The following is a 22,084-nucleotide window of genomic DNA, read 5'->3' as shown; positions in this document are numbered from 1 at the left end:
TAAGTTTTTATATATCAGGTTTCGCAATCGTCGAGAAAAGTGGAGGCGAGGGAATTTTAACTGAGTGTTGAAACCCAACCAAAAAGTCATTCATTACAAAAATATGGCCCGTTACGCATGATAAATCATTTTACAATCATCAATGATCGTTAGGTCAACTTTTTGTAAATGGGCAAAATAATAGCTTGTTTGACTCGGTTAAATATCCCACCGCAGTTTCACTTGATAATTTAATGAGCAACTTTTTATTCTCTTTAAAAGGTTTGGATCTATAGGTCATTTGCATCTTTAACTTGTTTCAAGCATGCATATCCATTTTTTAAAGCATGTGTAGAAATATCTCTTTCTTATCAAATTCAAAGCTATTGGGGTTGTTGTTCTAATGGAATTTCCCAAACTTGGATGACAAAACTTTTGTGTTCATTTGTGGTCTGTGAATAAATTTTCTTTACTTACGTTTTTTATTGCTTTAAATTTTTTCCATACACAAACTCTAAAAATTTCATTTCGTTGTCACCTATTCTCTGTTTTGTCTACGAGATGAAGAGAAAAGTGAAAACTCATGTTTTGATTTAAGAAGAAAGTATACATCTGTAATAGAAACGCACAATGGAAAATTATAGAGAGAGATATATTTCCAAAAAGTTTCAGTAATTTTTAGGGATTTAAACCTCTTTTTAGTTTTTATATATCAAGTTTTGCAATCGTTGGGAAAAGGGGAGGCGTGGGAATTTTAACTGAGTGTTGAATCCTAACCCAAAAGTCATTCCTTACAAAAATATGGCCCGTTATGCAAGATAAATCACTTTACAATCATCAATGATCGTTAGGTCAGATTTTTGTAAAAGGGCAAAATAATGGCTTGTTTGACTCGGTTAAATATCCCACCACACGTTCACTTGAGAATTAAATGAGCGGTTTGTTATTCTCTTTAAAATGTTTGGATCCATAGCTCATTTGCATCTTTAACATGTTTTAAGCATGCATATCCATTTTTTAAAGCATGTGCAGAAAAATCTCTTTCTTATCAAATTCCAATCTATTGGGGTTGTTGAACTAGTGGAATTTCGCAAACATGGATGGCAAAATTTTTGTGTTCATATGTGGTGTGTGAATAAATTTTCTTTACTTATGGTTGTGATTGCTTTAAATATTTTCCATACACAAAGTCTAAAATTTTCATTTCATTGTCATCTATTCTCTTTTTTGTCTACGAGATGAAGGGAAAACTGAACACTCAAGTTTTGATTTATGAAAAATGTATACATCTAAAAGGGAAATGCACAATGGAAAATTATAGAGAGAGATATTTCCAAAAAGTTTCTGTATTTTTTAGGGATTTAAACCTCTTTTTAGTTTTTATATATCAGGTTTTGCAATTGTCGGGAAAAGGAGAGGCGAGGGAATTTTAACTGAGTGTTGAATCCCAACCTGAAAGTCATTCCTTACAAAAATATGGCCTGTTACGCACGAGAAATCACTTTACAATCATCAATGATCGTTTGGTCAGCTTTTTGTAAATGGGCAGAATAATAGCTTGTTTGACTCAGTTAAATATCCCATCGCACGTTCACTTGAGAATTCAATGAGTGGTTTGTTATTCTCTTTAAAAGGTTTGGATCCATAGCTCATTTGCATCTTGAACATGTTTTAAGCATGCATATCCATTTTTTAAAGCATGTGTAGAAAAATCTCTTTCTTATCAAATTCCAATCTATTGGGGTTGTTGAACTAGTGAAATTTCCAAAACATGGATGACAAAACTTTTGTGTTCATATGTGCTGTGTGAATAAATTTTCTTTACTTACGTTTGTTATTGCTTTAAATTTTCTCCATACACAAAGTCTAAAATTTTCATTTCGTTGTCATCTATTCTCTTTTTTGTCTACGAGATGTAGGAAAAAGCGAAAACTCAAGTTTTGATTTAAGAAAAATGTACACATCTAAAATGGAAATGCACAATGCAAAAATATGGAGAGAGATATTTCCAAAAAGTTTCTGTATTTTTGAGGGATTTAAACCACTTATTAGTTTTTATATATCAGGTTTTGCAATCGTCGGGAAAAGGAGAGGCGAGGGAATTTTAACTGAGTGTTGAATCCAAACCCAAAAGTCGTTCCTTACAAAAATATGGCCTGTGACGCACGATAAATCACTTTACAATCATCAATGATCGTTTGGTCAGCTTTTTGTAAAAATGGGCAAAATAATGGCTTGTTTGACTCGGTTAAATATCCCACCGCACGTTCACTTGAGAATTTAATGAGCAGCTTTTTATTCTCTTTAAAAAGTTTGGATCCATAGGTCATTTGCATCTTTAACATGTTTGAACCATGCATATCCATTTTTTAAAGCATGTGTAGAAATATCTCTTTCTTATCAAATTCCAAGATATTGCGGTTGTTGTACAAGTGGAATTTTCGAAAATTGGATGACAAAACTTTTGTATTCATTTGTGGTGTGTGAATAAATTTTCCTTACTTACGTTTTTTATTGCTTTAAATTTTTTCCATACACAAAGTCTAAAATTTTCATTTCGTTGTCATCTGTTCTCTGTTTTGTCTACGAGATGAAGGGAAAAGTGAAAACTCATGTTTTGACTTAAGAAAAAAGTATACATCTAAAATGGAAATGAACAATGAAAAATTATAGAAAGAGATATTTCCAAAAAATTTCTGTAATTTTTAGGGATTTAAACGACTTTTTAGTTTTTATATATCAGGTTTCGCAATCGTCGGTAAAAGGGGAGGCGAGGGAATTTTAACTGAGTGTTGAATCCCAACCCAAAAGTCATTCCTTACAAAAATATGGCCTGTTACGCATGATAAATCACTTTAAAATCATCAATGATCGTTAGGTCAGCTTTTTATAAATGGGCAAAATAATGGCTTGTTTGACTTGGTAAAATATCCCACCGCACGTTCACTTGAGAATTCAATGAGCGGTTTGTTATTCTTTTTAAAAGGATTGGATCCATAGGTCATTTGCATCTTTAACATGTTCCAAGCATGCATATATATTTTTTTAAGCATGTGTAGAAAAATCTCTTTCTTATCAAATTCCAATCTTATGGGGTTGTTGAACTAGTGGAATTTCCAAAACATGGATGACAAAACTTTTGTGTTCATTTGTGGTGTGAATAAATTTTCTTTACGTACGTTTGTTATTGCTTTAAATTTTCTCCATACACAAAGTCTAAAATTTTCATTTCGTTGTCATCTATCCTCTTTTTTGTCTACGAGATGAAGGAAAAAGTGAAAACTCAAGTTTTGATTTAAGAAAAATGTACACATCTAAAATGGAAATGCACAATGCACAAATATGGAGAGAGATATTTCCAAAAAGTTTTTGTAATTTTTAGGGATTTAAACCTGGTTTTAGTTTTTATATATCAGGTTTAGCAATCGTCGGGAAAAGGAGAGGCGAGGGAATTTTAACTGAGTGTTGAATCCCAACCCAAAAGTCATTCCTTACAAAAATATGGCCCGTTACGCACGATAAATCACTTTACAATCATCAATGATCGTTTGGTCAGTTTTTTGTAAATGGGCGAAATCATGGCTTGTTTGACTCGGTTAAATATCCCACCGCACGTTCACTTAAGAATTTAATGTGCAACTTTTTATTCTCTTTAAAAGGTTTGGATCCATAGGTCATTTGCATCTTTAACATGTTTCAAGCATGCATATCCATTTTTTAAAGCATGTGTAGAAATATCTCTTTCTTATCAAATTCCAAGCTATTGGGGTTGTTCTACTAGTGGAATTAACGAAAATTGGATGACAAAACTTTTGTGTTCATTTGTGGTGTGTGAATAAATTTTCCTTACTTACGTTTTTTATTGCTTTAAATTTTTTCCATACACAATGTCTAAAATTTTTATTTCATTGTCATCTATTCTCTGTTTTGTCTACGAGATGATGGGAAAAGTGAAAACTCATGTTTTGATTTAATAAAAAAGTATACATCTAAAATGGAAATGAACAATGCAAAATTATAGAAAGATATATTTCCAAAAAGTTTCTGTAATTTTTAGGGATTTAAACCACTTTTTAGTGTTTATATATCAGGTTTCGTAATTGTCGGGAAAAGGGGAGGCGAGGAAATTTTAACTGAGTGTTGAATCCCAACCCAAAAGTCATTCCTTACAAAAATATGGCCCGTGACGCATGATAAATCACTTTAGAGTCATCAATGATCGTTAGGTCAGGCTTTTGTAAATGGGCAAAATAATGACATGTTTGACTCGGTTATATATCCCACCGCACGTTCACTTGAGAATTCAATGAGCGGTTTGTTATTCTTTTTAAAAGGTTTGGATCCATAGGTCATTTGCATCTTTAACATGTTCCAAGCATGCATATCTATTTTTTAAAGCATGTGTAGAAAAATCTCTTTCTTATCAAATTCCAATCTATTGGGGTTGTTGAACTAGTGGAATTTCCTAAACTTGGATGACAAACCTTTTGTGTTCATATGTAGGGTGTGAATAAATTTTTGTTTACTTACGTTTGTTATTGCTTTAAATTTTCTCCATACACAAAGTCTAAAATTTTCATTTCGTTGTCATCTATTCTCTTTTTTTTCTACGAGATGAAGGGAAGAGTGAAAACTCAAGTTTTGATTTAAGAAAAATGTACACATCTAAAATGGAAATGCACAATCCACAAAAATGGAGAGAGATATTTCCAAAAAGTTTCTGTAATTTTTAGGGATTTAAACCTCTTTTTAGTTTTTATATATCAGGTTTTGCAATCGTCGAGAAAAGTGGAGGCGAGGGAATTTTAACTGAGTGTTGAATCCCAACCGAAAAGTCATTCATTAAAAAAATGGGGCCCGTTATGCATGATAAATCAGTTTACAATCATCAATGATCGTTAGGTCAGCTTTTTGTAAATGGGCAAAATAATGGCTTGTTTGACTCGGTTAAATAGCCCACCGCACTTTCACTTGATAATTTAATGAGCAACATTTTATTCTCTTTAAAAGTTTTGGATCTATAGGTCATTTGCATCTTTAACTTGTTTCAAGCATGCATATCTATTTTTTAAACAATGTGTAGAAATATCACTTTCTTATCAAATTCAAAGCTATTGGGGTTGTTGTTCTAGTGGAATTTCCCAAACTTGGATGACAAAACTTTTGTGTTCATTTGTGGTGTGTGAATAAATTTTCTTTACTTACGTTTTTTTTTGCTTTAAATTTTTTCCATACACAAACTCCAAAATTTTCATTTCGTTGTCACCTATTCTCTGTTTTGTCTACGAGATAAAGGGAAAAGTGAAAACTCATGTTTTGGTTTAAGAAAAAAGTATACATCTAAATTAGAAATGCACAATGGAAAATTATAGAGAGAGACATTTCCAAAAATTTTATGTAATTTTTATGGATCTAAACCTCTTTTTAGTTTTTATATATCAAGTTTTGCAATCGTCGGGAAAAGGGGAGGCGAGGGAATTTTGACTGAGTGTTGAATCGCAACCCAAAAGTCATTCCTTACAAAAATATGGCCCGTTACGCATGATAAATCACTTTACAATCATCAATGATCGTTAGGTCAGCTTTTTGTAAATGGGCAAAATAATGGCTTGTTTGACTCTGTTAAATATCCCACCGCACGTTCACTTGAGAATTAAATGAGCAGTTTGTTATTCTTTTTAAAAGGTTTGGATCCTTAGGTCATTTGCATCTTTAACATGTTTCAAGCATGCATATCCATTTTTTAAAGCATGTGTAGAAATATCTCTTTCTTATCAAATTCCAAGCTTTTGGGGTTGTTGTACTAGTGGAATTTCCCAAAATTGGATGACAAAACTTTGTGTTCATTTGTGGGGTGTGAATAGATATTCCTTACTTACGTTTTTTATTGCTTTAAATTTTTTCCATACACAAGGTCTAAAATTTTCATTTCGTTGTCATCTATTCACTGTTTTGTCTACGAGATGAAGGGAAAGGTGAAAACTCAAGTTTTGATTTAAGGAAAAAGTATACATCTAAAATGGAAACGTACAATGCAAAACTATAGAGAGAGATATTTCCAACAATTTTTTGTAATTTTTAGGGATTTAAACATTTGTTTAATTTTTATAAATCAGGTTTTGCTATCGTCGGGAAAAGGGGAGGCGAGGTAATTTTAATTGAGTGTTGAATCCCAACCCAAAAGTCATTCCTCACAACAATACGGCCCGTTACGCATGATAAATCACTTTACAATCATCAATGATCGTTAAGTCAGCTTTTTGTAAATGGGCAAAATAATGGCTTGTTTGACTCGGTTAAATATCCCACCGCACGTTCACTTGAGAATTCAATAAGCGGTTTGTTATTCTCTTTAAAAGGTTTGGATCCATAGCTCATTTGCATCTTTAACATGTTTCAAGCATTCATTTCCATTTTTTAAAGCATGTGTAGAAAAATCTCTTTCTTATCAAATTCCAATCTATTGGGGTTGTTGAACTAGTGGAATTTCCCAAACATGGATGACAAAACTTTTGTGTTCATTTGTGGTGTGTGAATAAATTTTTTTTACTTACGTTCGTTATTGCTTTAAATTTTCTCCATACACAAAGTCTAAACTTTTCATTTCGTTGTCATCTATTCTCTTTTTTGTTTACGAGATGAAGGGAAAAGTGAAAACTCAAGTTTTGATTTAGGAACAATGTATACATCTAAAATGGAAATGCACAATGGAAAACGGGAGGCGAGGTAATTTTAACTGAGTGTTGAATCCCAACCCAAAAGTCATTCCTTACAAAAATATGGCCCGTTATGCATGATAAATCACTTTACAATCATCAATGGTCGTTAGGTCAGCTTTTTGTAAATAAACAAAATAATGGCTTATTTGACTCGGTTAAATATTCCACCGCAAGTTCACTTGAGAAATCAATGAGCGGTTTGTTATTTTTTTAACAGGTTTGGATCCATAGCTCATTTGCATCTTCAACATGTTTCAAGCATGGATATCCATTTTTTAAAGCATGTGTAGAAAAATCTATTTCTTATCAAATTCCAAGCTATTGGGTTGGTTTACTAGTGGAATTTCTCTAAATTAGCTGACAAAAATTTTGTGTTCATTTGTGGTGTGAGAATAAATTTTCCTTACGTTTTTTATTGCTTTAAATTCTTTCCATACACAAAGTCTAAAATTTTCATTTCGTTGTCCTCTTTTCTCTGTTTTGTTTACGAGATGAAGGGAAAAGTGAAAACTCAAGTTTTTATTTACTAAAAAAAGTATACATCTAAAATGGAAATGGACAATGTAAAATTCTCGAGAGAGATATTTCCAAAAAGCTTCTGAAATTTTTAGAGATTTAAACCGCTTTTTAGTTTGTATATATTAGGTTTTGCATTCGTCGGGAAAAGGGGAGGCGAGGTAATTTTAACTGAGTGTTGAATCCCAACCCAAAAGTCATTCCTTACAAAAATATGGCCCGTTATGCATGATAAATCACTTTACAATCATCAATGATCGTTAGGTCAGGTTTTTGTAAATAGGCAAAATAATGGCTTGTTTGACTCGGTTAAATATCCCACCGCACGTTCACTTGAGAAATCAATGAGCGGTTTGTTATTCTTTTTAAATGGTTTGGATCCATGGCTCATTTGCATCTTCAACATGTTCCAAGCATGCATATCCATTTTTTAAAGCATGTGTAGAAAAATCTCTTTCTTATCAAATTCCAATATATTGGGGTTGTTGAACTAGTGGAATTTCCCAAAGTTGGATGGCAAAACTTTTGTGTTCATTTGTGGTGAGTGAATAAATTTTCTTTACTTACGTTTGTTATTGCTTTAAATTTTCTCCTTACACAAAGTCTAAAATTTTCACTTCGTTGTCATCTATTCTCTTTTTTGTCTACGAGATGAAGGAAAAGTGAAAACTCAAGTTTGGATTTAAGAAAAAGGCACACATCTAAAATGGAAATGCATAATGCACAAATATGGAGAGAGATATTTCCAAAAAGTTTCTGTAATTTTTAGGGATTTAAACCTCTTTTTAGTTTTTATATATAACGTTTTGCAATCGTCGAGAAAAGGGGTGGCGAGGGAATTTTAACAGTGTTGAATCTCAACCAAAAAGTCATTCGTTAAAAAAATATGGCCCTTTATGCATGATAAATCAGTTTACAATCATCAATGATCGTTAGGTCAGCTTTTTGTAACTGGGAAAAATAATGGCTTGTTTGACTCGGTTAAATATCCCACCGCACGTTCACTTGATAATTTAATGAGCAACTTTTTATTCCCTTCAAAAGGTTTGGAACCATAGGTCATTTGCATCTTTAACATGTTTCAAGCATGCATATCCATTTTTTAAAGCATGTGTAGAAAAATCTCTTTCTGATCAAATTCCAATCTATTGGGGTTATTGAACTAGTGGAATTTCCCAAACTTGGATGAAAAAACTTTTGTGTTCATATGTGGTGTGTGAATAAATTTTCTTTACTTACGGTTGTGATTGCTTTAAATATTTTCCGTACCCAAAGTCTAAAATTTTCATTTCGTTGTCATCTATTCTCTTTTTTGTCTACGAGATGAAGGGAAAAGTCAAAACTCAAGTTTTGATTTAGGAAAACTGTATACATCTAAAATGGAAATACACAATGGAAAATTATAGAGAGAGATATTTCCAAAAAGTTTCGGTATTTTTTAGGGATTTAAACCTCTTTTTAGTTTTTATATATCAGGTTTTGCAATCGTCGGGAAAAAGAGAGGCACGGGAATTTTTACTGAGTGTTGAATCCCAACCCAAAAGTCATTCCTTACAAAAATATGGCTTGCTATGCATGATAAATCACTTTACAATCATCAATGATCGTTTGGTCAGCTTTTTGTAAATCGGCAAAATAATGGCTTGTTTGACTCGGTTAAATACCCCACCTCACCTTCACTTGAGAATTTAATGAGCAGTTTTTTATTCTCTTTAAAAGGTTTGGATCCATAGGTCATTTGCATCTTTAACATGTTTCAAGCATGCATATCCATTTTTTAAAGCATGTGTAGAAATATCTCTTTCTTATCAAATTCCAAGCTATGGGGGTTGTTGTACTAGTGGAATTTCCAAAAATTGGATTACAAAACATTTGTGTTCATTTGTGGTGTGTGAATAAATATTCCTCACTTACATTTTTTATTGCTTTAAATTTTTTCCATACACAAAGTCTAAAATTTTCATTTCGTTGTCATCTATTCTCTGGTTTGTCTACGAGATGAAGGGAAAAGTGAAAACTCAGGTTTTGATTTAAGAAAAAAGTATACATCTAAAATGGAAATGTACAATGCAAAATTATAGAGAGAGATATTTCCAAAAAGTTTCTGTAATTTTTAGGGATTTAAACCTCTTTTCAGTTTTTATATATCGGGTCTTGTAATCGTCGGGAAAAAGGGAGGCGAGGGAATTTTAACTGATTATTGAATCCCAACCCAAAAATCATTCCATACAAAATATGGCCCGTTACGCATGATAAATCCGTTTATTTATTCTTTTAGGTTTGGATCCATAGGTCATTGGCATCTTTAACATGTTTCAAGCATGCATATCCATTTTTGAAAGCATGTGTAGAAATATCTCTTTCTTATCAAATTCAGAGCTATTGGGGTTGTTGTTCTAGAGGAATTTCCCAAAATTTGATGACAAAACTTTTGTGTTCATTTGTGGTGTGTGAATAAATTTTCCTTACTTAAGTTTTTATTGCTTTAAATTTTTTCCATACACAAAGTCTAAAATTTTCATTTCGTTGTCACCTATTCTCTATTTTGTCTACGAGATGAAGGGAAAAGTGAAAACTCATGTTTTGATTTAAGAAAAAAGTTTGCATCTAAAATGGAAACGCATTATGGAAAATTATAGAGAGAAATATTTCCAAAAAGTTTCTGTAATTTTTAGGGATTTAAACCTCTTTTTAGTTTTTGTATATAAGGTTTGCAATCGTCGGGAAAAGGGGTGGCGAGGGAATTTTAACTGAGTGTTGAATCCCAACCCAAAAGTCATTCCTTACAAAAATATGGCCCGTTACGCATGATAAATCACTTTACAATCGTCAATGATCGTTAGGTCAGCTTTTTGTAAATGCGCAAAATAATGGCCTGTTTGACTTGATTAAATATCCCACCGCACGTTCACTTGAGAATTAAATGAGCGGTTTGTTATTCTCTTTAAAAGGTTTGGATCCATAGCTCATTTGAATCTTTAACATGTTTCAAGCATGCATATCCATTTTTTAAAGCATGTGTAAAAAATCTCTTTCTTATCAAATTCCAATCTATTGGGGTTGTTGAACTAGTGGAATTTCCCAAACTTGGATGACAAAACTTTTGTGTTCATATGTGGTGTGTGAATAAATTTTCTTTAGTTACTGTTGTGATTGCTTTAAATATTTTCCATACACAAGGCTAAAATTTTCATTTCGTTGTCACCTCTTCTGTTTTTTGTGTACGAGATGAAGGGTAAAGTGAAAACTCAAGTTTTGATTTAGGAAAAATGTATACATCTGTAATGGAAATGCAAAATGGAAAATTATAAAAAGAGATATTTCCAAAAATTTTTTGTATTTTTTAGGGATTTAAACCACTTTTTAGTTTTTATATATCAGGTTTCGCAATCGTCGGGAAAAGGAGAGGCGAGGGAATTTTAACTGAGTGAAGAATCCCAACCCAAAAGTCATTCCTTAATAAAATATGGCCCGTTACGCATGATAAATCACCTTACAATCATCATTGATCGTTAGGTTAGCTTTTTGTAAATGGGCAAAATAATGGGTTGTTTGACTCAGTTAAATATCCCACCGCACGTTCACTTGAGAATTAAATGAGTGGTTTGTTATTCTCTTTAAAAGGTTTGGATGCATAGCTCATTTGCATCTTTAACATGTTTCAAGCATGCATATCCATTTTTTAAAGCATGTGTTGAAAATTCTCTTTCTTATCAAATTCCAATCTATTGGGGTTGTTGTACTAGTGGAATTTCCCAAACTTGGATGACAAATCTTTGTGTTCATATGTGGTTTGTTAATAAATTTTCTTTACTTACGGTTGTGATAGCTTTAAATATTTTCCATACACAAAGTCTAAAATTTTCATTTCGTTGTCATCTATTCTCTTTTTTGTCTACGAGATGAAGGGAAAACTGAAAACTCAACTTTTGATTTAGGAAAAATGTATACATCTAAAATGCAAATGCACAATGTAAAATTTTAGAGAGAGATATTTCCAAAAGGTTTTTGTATTTTTTAGGGATTTAAACCTCTTTTTAGTTTTTATATATGAGGTTTTGCAATCGTCGGGAAAAGGAGAGGCGAGGGAATTTTAACTGAGTGTTGAATCCCAACCCAAAAGTCATTCCTTACAAAAATATGTCCTATTACGCATGATAAATCACTTTACAATCATCAATGATCGTTTGGTCAGCTTTTTGTAAATGGGCAAAATAATGGCTTGTTTGACTCGATTAAACATCCCACCACACGTTCACTTGAGAATTTAATGAGCAGTTTTTTATTCTCTTTAAATGGCTTGGATCCATAGCTCATTTGCATCTTTAACATGTTTCAAGCATCCATATCCATTTTTTAAAGCATGTGTAGAAATATCTCTTTCTTATCAAATTCCAAGTTGTTGGGGTTATTGTTCTAGTGGAATTTCCCAAACTTGGGTGACAAAACCTTTGTGTTCAATTGTGGTGTGTGAATAAATTTTCTTTACTTATGTTTTTTATTTCTTTAAATTTTTTCCATACACAAACTATAAAATTTTCATTTCGTTGTCTCCTATTCTCTGTTTTGTCAACGAGATGAAGGGAAAAGTGAAAACTCATGTTTTGATTTAAGAAAAAATTATCCATCTAAAATGGAAACGCACAATGGAAAATTATAGAGAGAGGTATTTCCAAAAAGTTTCTGTAATTTTTAGGGATATAAACCTTTGTTTAGTTTTTATATATCAGGTTTTGCAATCGTTGGGAAAAGGGGAGGCGAGGGAATTTTAACTGAGGGGAGAATCCCAACCCAAAAGTCATTCCTTAGAAAAATATGGCCCGTTATGCATGATAAATCACTTTACAATCATCAAAGATCGTTAGGTCAGCTTTTTGTAAATGGGCAAAATAATGGCTTGTTTGACACGGTTAAATATCCCACCGCACGCTCACTTCAGAATTAAATGAGCGGTTTGTTATTCTATTTAAAAGGTTCGGATCCATAGCTCATTTTCCTCTTTAACATGTTTGAAGAATGCATATCGTTTTTTTAAAGCATGTGTAGAAAAATCTCTTTCTTATCAAATTCCAATCTAATGTGGTTGTGGAACTAGTGGAATTTCCCAAACTTGGATGACAAAACTTTTGTATTCATATGTGGTGTGTGAATAAATTTTCTTTACTTACGGTTGTGATTGCTTTAAATATTTTCCATACACAAACTCTAAAATTTTCATTTCATTCTCATCTATTCTCTTTTTTGTCTACGAGGTGAAGGGAAAAGTGAAAACTCAGGTTTTGATTTAGGAAAAATGTATACATCTAAAATATAAATGCACAATGGAAAATTATAGAGAGATATATTTCCAAATTTTTTTTGTATTTTTTAGGGATATCAACCTCTTTGTAGTTTTTATAAATCAGGTTTTGCAATCGACGAGAAAAGGAGAGGCGAGGGAATTTTAACTGCGTGTTGAATCCTAACCCAAAAGTCATTCCTTACAAAAAATATGGCCTGTTATGCATGATAAATCACTTTACAATCATCAATAATCGTTTTGTCACCTTTTTGTAAATGGGCAAAATAATGGCTGGTTTGACTCGGTTAAATATCCCACCGCACGTTCACTTAATAATTTAATGACCAACTTTTTATTCTCTTTAAAAGGTTTGGATCCATAGGTCATTTGCATCTTTAACATGTTTCAAGCATGCATATCCATTTTTTAAAGCATGTGTAGAAATATCTCTTTCTTATCAAATTTCAAGCTATTGGGGTTGTTGTACTTGTGGAATTTCCCAAAATTGGATGACAAAACTTTTGTGTGCATTTGTGGTGTGTGAATAAATTTTCCTTACTTACGTCTTTTATTGCTTTAAATTTTTTCCATGCACAAAGGCTAAAATTTTCATTTCGTTGTCATCTATTCTCTGTTTTGTCTACAAGATGAAGGGAAAAGTGAAAACTCAAGTTTTGATTTAAGAAAAAAGTATACATCTAAAATGGAAATGCACAATGCAAAATTATAGGGAGAGATATTTCCAAAAAGGTTCTATAATTTTTAGCGATTTAAATCTCTTTTTAGTTTGTATATATAAGGTTTTGCAATTGTCGGGAAAAGGGGAGGCGAGGGAATTTTAACTGAGCGTTGAATCCCAACCCAAAAGTCATTCCTTACAAAAATATGGCCCGTTACACATGATAAATCACTTTACAATCATCAATCATTGTGAGGTCAGCTTGTTGTAAATTGGCAAAATAATGGCTTGTTTGACTCGGTTAAATATCCCACCGCACGTTCACTTGAGAATTCAATGAGCGGTTTGTTATTCCTTTTAAAAGGTTTGAATCCATAGGTCATTTGCATCTTTAACATGTTCCAGGCACGCATATCCATTTTTTAAAGCATGTGTAGAAAAATCTCTTTCTTATTAAATTCCAATCTATTGGGGTTGTTGAACTAGTGGAATTTCCCAAACTTGGATGACAAAACTTTTGTTTTCATTTGTGGTGTGTGAATAAATTTTCTTTACTTACGTTTGTTATTGCTTTAAATTTTCTCCATACACAAAGTCTAAAATTTTCATTTCGTTGTCATCTATTCTCTTTTTTGTCTACGAGATGAAGGAAAAAGTGAAAACTCATGTTTTGATATAAGAAAAATGTACACATCTAAAATGGAAATGCACAATGCACAAAATATGGAGAGATATATTTCCAAAAAGTTTCCGTAATTTTTAGGGATTTAAACCTCTTTTTAGTTTTTATATATCAGGTTTTACAATCGTCGAGAAAAGGGGAGGCGAGGGAATTTTAACTGAGTGTTGAATCCCAACCCAAAAGTCATTCGTTACCAAAATATGGCCCGTTACGCATGATAAATATGTTTACAATCATCAATGATCGTTAGGTCAGCTTTTTGTAAATGGGCCAAATAATGGTTTGTTTGACTCAGTTAAATATCCCATCACACGTTCACTTGATAATTTAATGAGCAGCTTTTTATTCTCTTTAAAAGGTTTGGATCCATAGGTCATTTGCATCTTTAACATGTTTCAAGCTTGCATATCCATTTTTTAAAGCATGTGTAGAAATATCTCTTTCTTATCAAATTCCAAGCTATTGGGGTTGTTGTACTAGTGGAATTTCACAAAATTGGATGACAAAACTTTTTTGTTCATTTGTGGTGTGTGAATAAATTTTCCTTTCTTTTTTTTTAATGCTTTAAATTTTTTCCATACACAAAGTTTAAAATTTTCATTTCGTTGTCATCTATTCTCTGTTTTGTCTACGAGATGAAGGGAAAAGTGAAAGATCATGTTTTGATTTAAGAAAAAACTATACATCTAAAATTGAAATTCACACTGCAAAATTATAGAGAGAGATATTTCCAAAAAGTTTCGGTAATTTTTAAGGATTTAAACCTCTTTTTAGTTCTTATATATCAAGTTTTGCAATCGTCGGGAAATGGGAGGCGAGGGAATTTTAACTGAGTGTTGAATCCCAGCGTAAAAGTCATTCCTTACAAAAGTATGGCCCGTTATGAATGATAAATCACTTTAGAATCATCAATGATCGTTAGGTCAGCTTTTTGTAAATGGGCAAAATAATGGTTTGTTTGACTCGGTTAAAATTCCCACCGCACGTTCACTTGAGAATTCAATGAGCTGGTTGTTATTCTTTTTAAAAGGTTTGGATTCATAGGTCATTTGCATCTTTAACATGTTCCAAGCATGCATATCCATTTTTTAAACAATGTGTAGAAAAATCTCTTTCTTTTCAAATTCCAATCTATTGTGGTTGTTGAACTAGTGAAAAATGCATACATCTAAAATGTATACATCTAAAATGCAAATGCACAATGGACAAATAGAAACAGAGATATTTCCAAAATGTTTTTGTATTTTTTAAGGATTTAAACCTCTTTTTAGTTTTTATATATCTGGTTTTGCAATCGTCGGGAAAAGGAGAGGCGAGGGAATTTTAACTGAGTGTTGAATCCCAACCCAAAAGTCATTCCTCAAAAAAATATGGCCCGTTACGCATGATAAATAACTTTACAATCATCAATGATCGTTAGGTCAGCTTTTTGTAAATGGGCAAAATAATGGCTTGTTTGACTCAGTTAAATATCCCACCGCACATTCACTTGAGAATTTAATGAGCAATTTTTTATTCTCTTTAAAAGGTTTGGATCCATAGGTCATTTGCATCTTTAACATGTTTGAAGCATGCATATCCATTTTTTAAAGAATGTGTAGAAATATCTCTTTCTTATCAAATTCCAAGATATTGGGGTTGTTGAACTAGTGGGATTTCCCAAACTTGGATGACAAAACTTTTGTGTTCATTTGTAGTCTGTGAATAAATTTTCTTTACTTACTTTTGTTATTTCTTTAAATTCTTTCCATACCCAAACTTTAAAATTTTCATTTCGTTGTCATCTATTCTCTTTTTTGTCTTCGAGATGAAGGGAAAAGTGAAAACTCAAGTTTTGATTTAAGAAAAAAGTATAGATTTAAAATGGAAATGCACAATAGAAAATTATAGAGAGCCAATCTATTGGGGTTGTTAAACTAGTGGAATTTCCCAAACTTGGATGACAAAACTTTTGTGTTCATTTGTGGTGTGTGAATAAATTTTACTTACGTTTGTTATTGCTTTAAATTTTTTCCATATACAAACTCTAAAATTTTCATTTCGTTGTCATCTATTCTCTTTTTTGTGTATGAGATGGAGGGAAAAGTGAAAACTCAAGTTTTGATTTAAGAAAAATGTATACATCTAAAACGGAAATGCACAATGCACAAATATAGGGAGAGATATTTCCAAATCGTTTCTGTAATTTTTAGGGAATTAAACCTCTTTATAGTTTTTCTATATCAGGTATTGCAATCATCGGGAAAAGGGGAAGCGAGGGAATTTTAACTGAGTTTTGAATCCCAACCCAAAAGTCATTCCTAACAAAAATATGACCCATTACGCATGATAAATCACTTTACAAACATCAATGATCGTTAGGTCAGCTTTTTGTAAATGGGCAAAATATTGGCTTGTTTGACTCGGTTAAGTTTCCCACTACACATTCACTTGAGAATTTAATGAGCATTTTTTTTTCTCTTTAAAAGGTTTGGATCCATAGGTCATTTGCATCTTTAACATGTTTCAAGCATGCATATCCAATTTTAAAACATGTGTAGAAATATCTCTTTCTTATCAAATTCCAAGCTATTGGGGTTGATGAACTAGTGGGATTTCCCAAACTTGGATGACAAAACTTTTGTGTTCATTTGTGGTGTGTGAATAAATTTTCTTTACTTAGGTTTTTTATTGCTTTAAATTTTTTCCATACACAAACTCTTAAATTTTCGTTTTGTTGTCATCTATTCTCTTTTTTGTCTACGAGATGAAGGGAAAAGTGAAAAGTCAAGTGTGGATTTAAGAAAAAAGTATACATCTAAAATGGAAATGCACAATGCACAAATATTGAGAGAGATCTTTCCAAAACTTTTCTGTAATTTTTTTGGATTTAAACCACTTTTTAGTTTTTATATATTAGGCTTCTTTGAGTCGGTTAAGTATCCCATTGCACAATCACTTGAGAATTTAATGAGCAATTTATTTTTCTCTTTAAAAGGTTTGGATCCATTCCAAGCTATTGGGGTTGTTGTACTAGTGGAATTTCCCAAAATTCGATGACAAAATTGTTGTGTTCATTTGTGTTGTGTGAATAAATTTTCTTTACTTACATTTTTTATTGCTTTAAATTTTTTCCTAACAAACTCTAAAATTTTCGTTTCGTTGTCATCTATTCTCTGTTTTGTCTACGAGATGAAGGGAAATGTGAAAACTCATGTTTTGATTTAATAAAAAAGTATATATCTAAAATGGAAACGCACAATGTAAAATTATAGAGGGAGATATTTCCAAAAAGTTTCTGCAATTTTTAGGGATTTAAACCTCTTTTTAGTTTGTATATATCAGGTTTTGCAATCGTCGGGAAAAGGGGAGGCGAGGGAATTTTAACTGAGTGTTGAATCCCAACCCAAAAGTCATTTCTTCCAAAAATATGACCCGTTACGCATGATAAATCACTTTACAATCATCAATGATCGTTAGGTCAGCTTTTTGTAAATGGGAAAAATAATGTCCTGTTTGACTCGGTTAAAAATCCCACCGCATGTTCATTTGAGAATTCAATGAGCGGTTTGTTATTATTTTTAAAAGGTTTGGATCCATAGGTCATTTGCATCTTTAACCTGTTCCAAGCATGCATATCCATTTTTTAAAGCATGTGTAGAAAAATCTCTTTCTTATCAAATTCCAATCTATTGGGGTTGTGGAAGTAGTGGAATTTTCCAAACGTGGATGACAAAACTTTTGTGTTCATTTGTGGTGTGTGAATAAACTTTCTTTACTTAAGTTTGTTATTGCTTTAAATTTTCCCCATACACAAAGTCTAAAATTTTCATTTCGTTGTCATCTATTCTCTTTTTTGTCTACGAGATGAAGGAAAAAGTTAAAACTCAAGTTTTGATTTAAGAAAAATGTATACATCTAAAATGAAAATGCACAATACACAAATATGGCGAGATATTTCAAAAAAGTTTCTATAATTTTTAGGGATTTAAACCTCTTTTTAGTTTTTATATATCAGGTTTTCCAATCCACGAGAAAAGGGGAATTTTAACTGAGTGTTGAATCCCAACCCAAAAGTCATTTGTTACAAAAATATTGCCCATTACACATGATAAATCAGTTTACAATCATCAATGATCGTTAGGTCAGCCTTTTGTAAATGGGCAAAATAAAGGCTTGTTTGACTCGGTTAAATATCCCACCACACGTTCACTTGATAATATAATGAGCAACTTTTTATTCTCTACAAAAGGTTTGGATCCATAGGTTATTTGTATCTTTAACATGTTTCAAGCATGCATATCCATTTTTTAAAGCATGTGTAGAAATATCTCTTTCTTAGGAAATTCCATGCTATTGGGGTTGTTGTTCTAGTGGAATTTCCCAAACTTGGATGACAAAACTTTTGTCTTCATTTGTGGTGTGTGAATAATTTTCTTTACTTACCTTTTTTATTGCTTTAAATTTTTTCCATACATAAACTCTAAAATTTTCATTTCGTTTTCACCTATTCTCTGTTTTGTCTACGAGATGAAGGGAAAAATGAAAACTCATGGTTTGATTTAAGAAAAAAGTATACATCTCAAATGGAAACGCACAATGGAAAATTATAGAGAGAGATATTTCCAAAAAGTTTCTTTAATTTTTAGGGATTTAAACCTCATTTTAGTTTTTATATATCAGGTTTTGCAATCGTCGGGAAAAGGGGAGGCGAGGGAATTTTAACTGAGTGTTGAATCCCAACCCAAAAGTCATTCCTTACAAAAATATGGCCCGTTACGCATGATAAATCACTTTACAATCATCAATGATCATTAGGTCAGCTTTTTGTAAATGGGCAAAATAATGGCTTGTTTGACTCGGTTAAATATCCCACCGCACGTTCACTTGAGAATTAAATGAGTGGTTTTTTATTTTCTTTAAATGGTTTGGATCCATAGCTCATTCGCATCTTTAACATGTTTCAAGCATGCATATCCATTTTTTAAAGCATTTGTAGAAAAATTTTTTCTTATCAAATTCCAATCTATTGGGGTTGTTGAACTAGCGGAATTTCCCAGACTTGGATGACAAAACGTTTGTGTTCATATGTGGTGTGTGAATAAATTTTCTTTACTTAGGTTTGTTATTTCTTTAAATATTTTCCATACACAAAGTCTAAAATTTTAATTTTGTTGTCATCTATTTTCTTTTTTGTCTACGAGATTAAGGGAAAAGTGAAAACTCAAGTTTTGATTTAAGAAAAATGTATACATCTAAAATCAAAATGCACAATGCAAAAATATAGAGAGAGATATTTCCTAAAAATTTCTGTAATATTAAGGGATTTAAACCTCCTTTTAGTTTTTAAATATCATGTTTTGCAATCGTCGAGAAAAGGGGAGGCGAGGGAATTTTAACTGAGTGTTGAATCCCTACCAAAAAGTCATTCATTACAAAAATATGCCCCGTTACGCATGATAAATCAATTTACAATCATCAATGATCGTTAGGTCAACTTTTTTAAACTGAGCACAATAATGGCTTGTTCGACTCGGTTAAATATCCCACCGCACGTTCAATTGATAATTTAATGAGCAACTTTTTATTCTATTTAAAAGGTTTGGATCCATAGGTCATTTGCATCTTTAACATGTTTCAAAAATGCATATCCATTTTTTAAAGCATGTGAAGAAATATCTCTTTCTTATCAAATTCCAAGCTATTGGGGTTGTTGTTCTAGTGGAATTTCTCAAACTTGGATGACAAAACTTTTGTGTTCATTTGTGGTGTGTGAATAATTTTCTTTACTTACGTTTTTTATTGCTCTAAATTTTTTCCATACACAAACTCTGAAATTTTCATTTCGTTGTCACCTATTCTCTGTTTTGTCTATGAGATGAAGGGAAAGTGAACTCATGTTTTGATTTAAGAAAAAAGTATACATCTAAAAAGGATATGCACAATGGAAAATTATAGAGAGAGATATTTCCAAAAATTTTCTGTAATTTTTATGGATTTAAACCTCTTTTTAGTTTTTATATATCAGGTTTTGCAATCGTCGGGAAAAGGGGAGGCGAGGGAATTTTAACTGAGTGTTGAACCCCAACCCAAAAGTCATTCCTTACAAAAATATGGCCTGTTACGCATGATAAATCACTTTAAAATCATCAATGATCGTTGGGTCAGCTTTTTGTAAATGGGCAAAATAATGGCTTGTTTGACTCGGTTAAATATCCCACCGCATGTTCACTTGAAAATTTAATGAGCAGTTTTTTATTCTCTTTAAAAGGTTTGGATCCATAGGTCATTTTCATCTTTAACATGTTTCAAACATGCATATCCATTTTTTAAAGCACGTGTAGAAATATCTCTTTCTTGTCAAATTGCAAGCTATTGGGGTTGTAATACTAGTGGAATTTTCGAAAATTGGTTGACAAAACTTTTGTGTTCATTAGTGGTGTGTTAATAAATTTTCCTTACTTACGTTTTTTATTGCTTTAAATTTTTTTCATACACAAAGTTTAAAATTTTCATTTCGTTGTCATCTATTCTCTGTTTTGTCTACGAGATGAAAGGAAAAGTGATAACTCAAGTTTTGATTTAAGAAAAAACTATACATCTAAAATGGAAATGCACACTGCAAAATTATAGAGATAGATATTTCCAAAAATTTTATGTAATTTTTAGGGATTTAAACCTCTTTTTAGTTTTTATATATCAGGTTTTGCAATCGTCGTGAAAAGGGGAGGCAAGGGAATTTTAACTGAGTGTTGAATCCCAACCCAAAAGTCATTCCTTTAAAAAAATGGCCCGTTACGAATGATAAATCAGTTTACAATCATTAATGATCATTAGCTCAGCTTTTTGTAAATGGGCAATATAATGGCTAGTTTGACTCGGTTAAAAATCCCACCGCTCGTTCACTTAAGAATTCAATGAGCGCTTTGTTATTCTTTTTAAAAGTTTTGGATCCATAGGTCATTTGCATCTTTAACATGTTTCAAGCATGCATATCCATTTTTTGAAGCATGTGTAGGAAAATCTCTTTCTTATCAAATTCCAATAGTGGAATTTCCAAACTTGGCTGATTAAACTTTTGTGTTCATTTGAGGTGTGGGAATAAATTTTTTTTACTTACGTTTGTTATTGCTGTAAATTTTTTCCATAAACAAAGTCTAAAATTTTCATTTCGTTGTCATCTATTCTCTTTTTTGTCATCGAGATGAAGGAAAGAGTGAAAACTCATTTTTTGATTTAAGAAAAATGTATAAATCTAAAATGGAAATGCACAATGCAAAATATGGAAAGAGATATTTCGAAAAAGTTTCTGTAATTTTTAGGGATTTGAACCTCTTTTTAGTTTTTATATATCAGGTTTTGCAATCGTCGGGAAAAGGGGAGCCGAGGGAATTTTAACTGAGTGTTGAATCCCAACCAAAAAGTCATTCCTTACAAAAATATGGCCCATTACGCATGATAAATCAGTTTAGAATTATCAATGATCGTTAGGTCTGCTTTTTGTAAATGGGCAAAATAATGGCTTGTTTGACTCGATTAGATATCCCACTGCACGTTCACTTGATAATTTTAATGAGAAACTTTTTATTCTCTTTAAAAGGTTTGGATCCAAAGGTCATTTGCATCTTTAACATGTTTCAAGCATGCATATCCATTTTTTATAGCATGTGTAGAAATATCTCTTTCTTATCAAATTCCAAGCTATTGGGGTTGTTGTACTAGTGGAATTTCCCAAACAAGGATGACAAAACTATTGTGTTCATTTGTGGTGTGTGAATAAATTTTACTTACGTTTGTTAGTGGTTTAAATTTTTTCCATTCACAAACTCTAAAATTTTCATTTCGTTGTCATCTAATCTCTTTTTTGTCTACGAGATGAAGGGAAAAGTGAAAACTCAAGTTTTGATTTAAGAAAAATGTATACATCTAAAATGGAAATGCACAATAGACAAATACAAAGAGAGATATTTCCAAAAAGTTTCTGTATTTTTTAGGGATTTAAACCTCTTTTTAGTTTTTATATATTAGGTGTTGCAATCGTCGGGAAAAGGAGAGGCGAGGGAATTTTAATAGAGTGTTGAATCCCCCCCCAAAAGTCATTCCTTAAAAAAATATGGCCCGTTATGCATGATAAATAACTTTCCAATCATCAATGATCGTTAGGTCAGCTTTATGTAAATGGGCAAAATAATGGCTTGTTTGACTCGGTTAAATATCCCACCGCACGTCACTTCAGAATTCAATGAGAA

This window comes from Aristolochia californica, unplaced genomic scaffold (genome assembly GCF_029961685.1).
Source record: "Aristolochia californica isolate CCGP_79_NKW_82.1479 unplaced genomic scaffold, dmAriCali1.0.hap1 SCAF_9, whole genome shotgun sequence".
Lineage (NCBI taxonomy): Eukaryota > Viridiplantae > Streptophyta > Magnoliopsida > Piperales > Aristolochiaceae > Aristolochia > Aristolochia californica.
Note: the sequence above shows the minus strand (reverse complement) of the source record.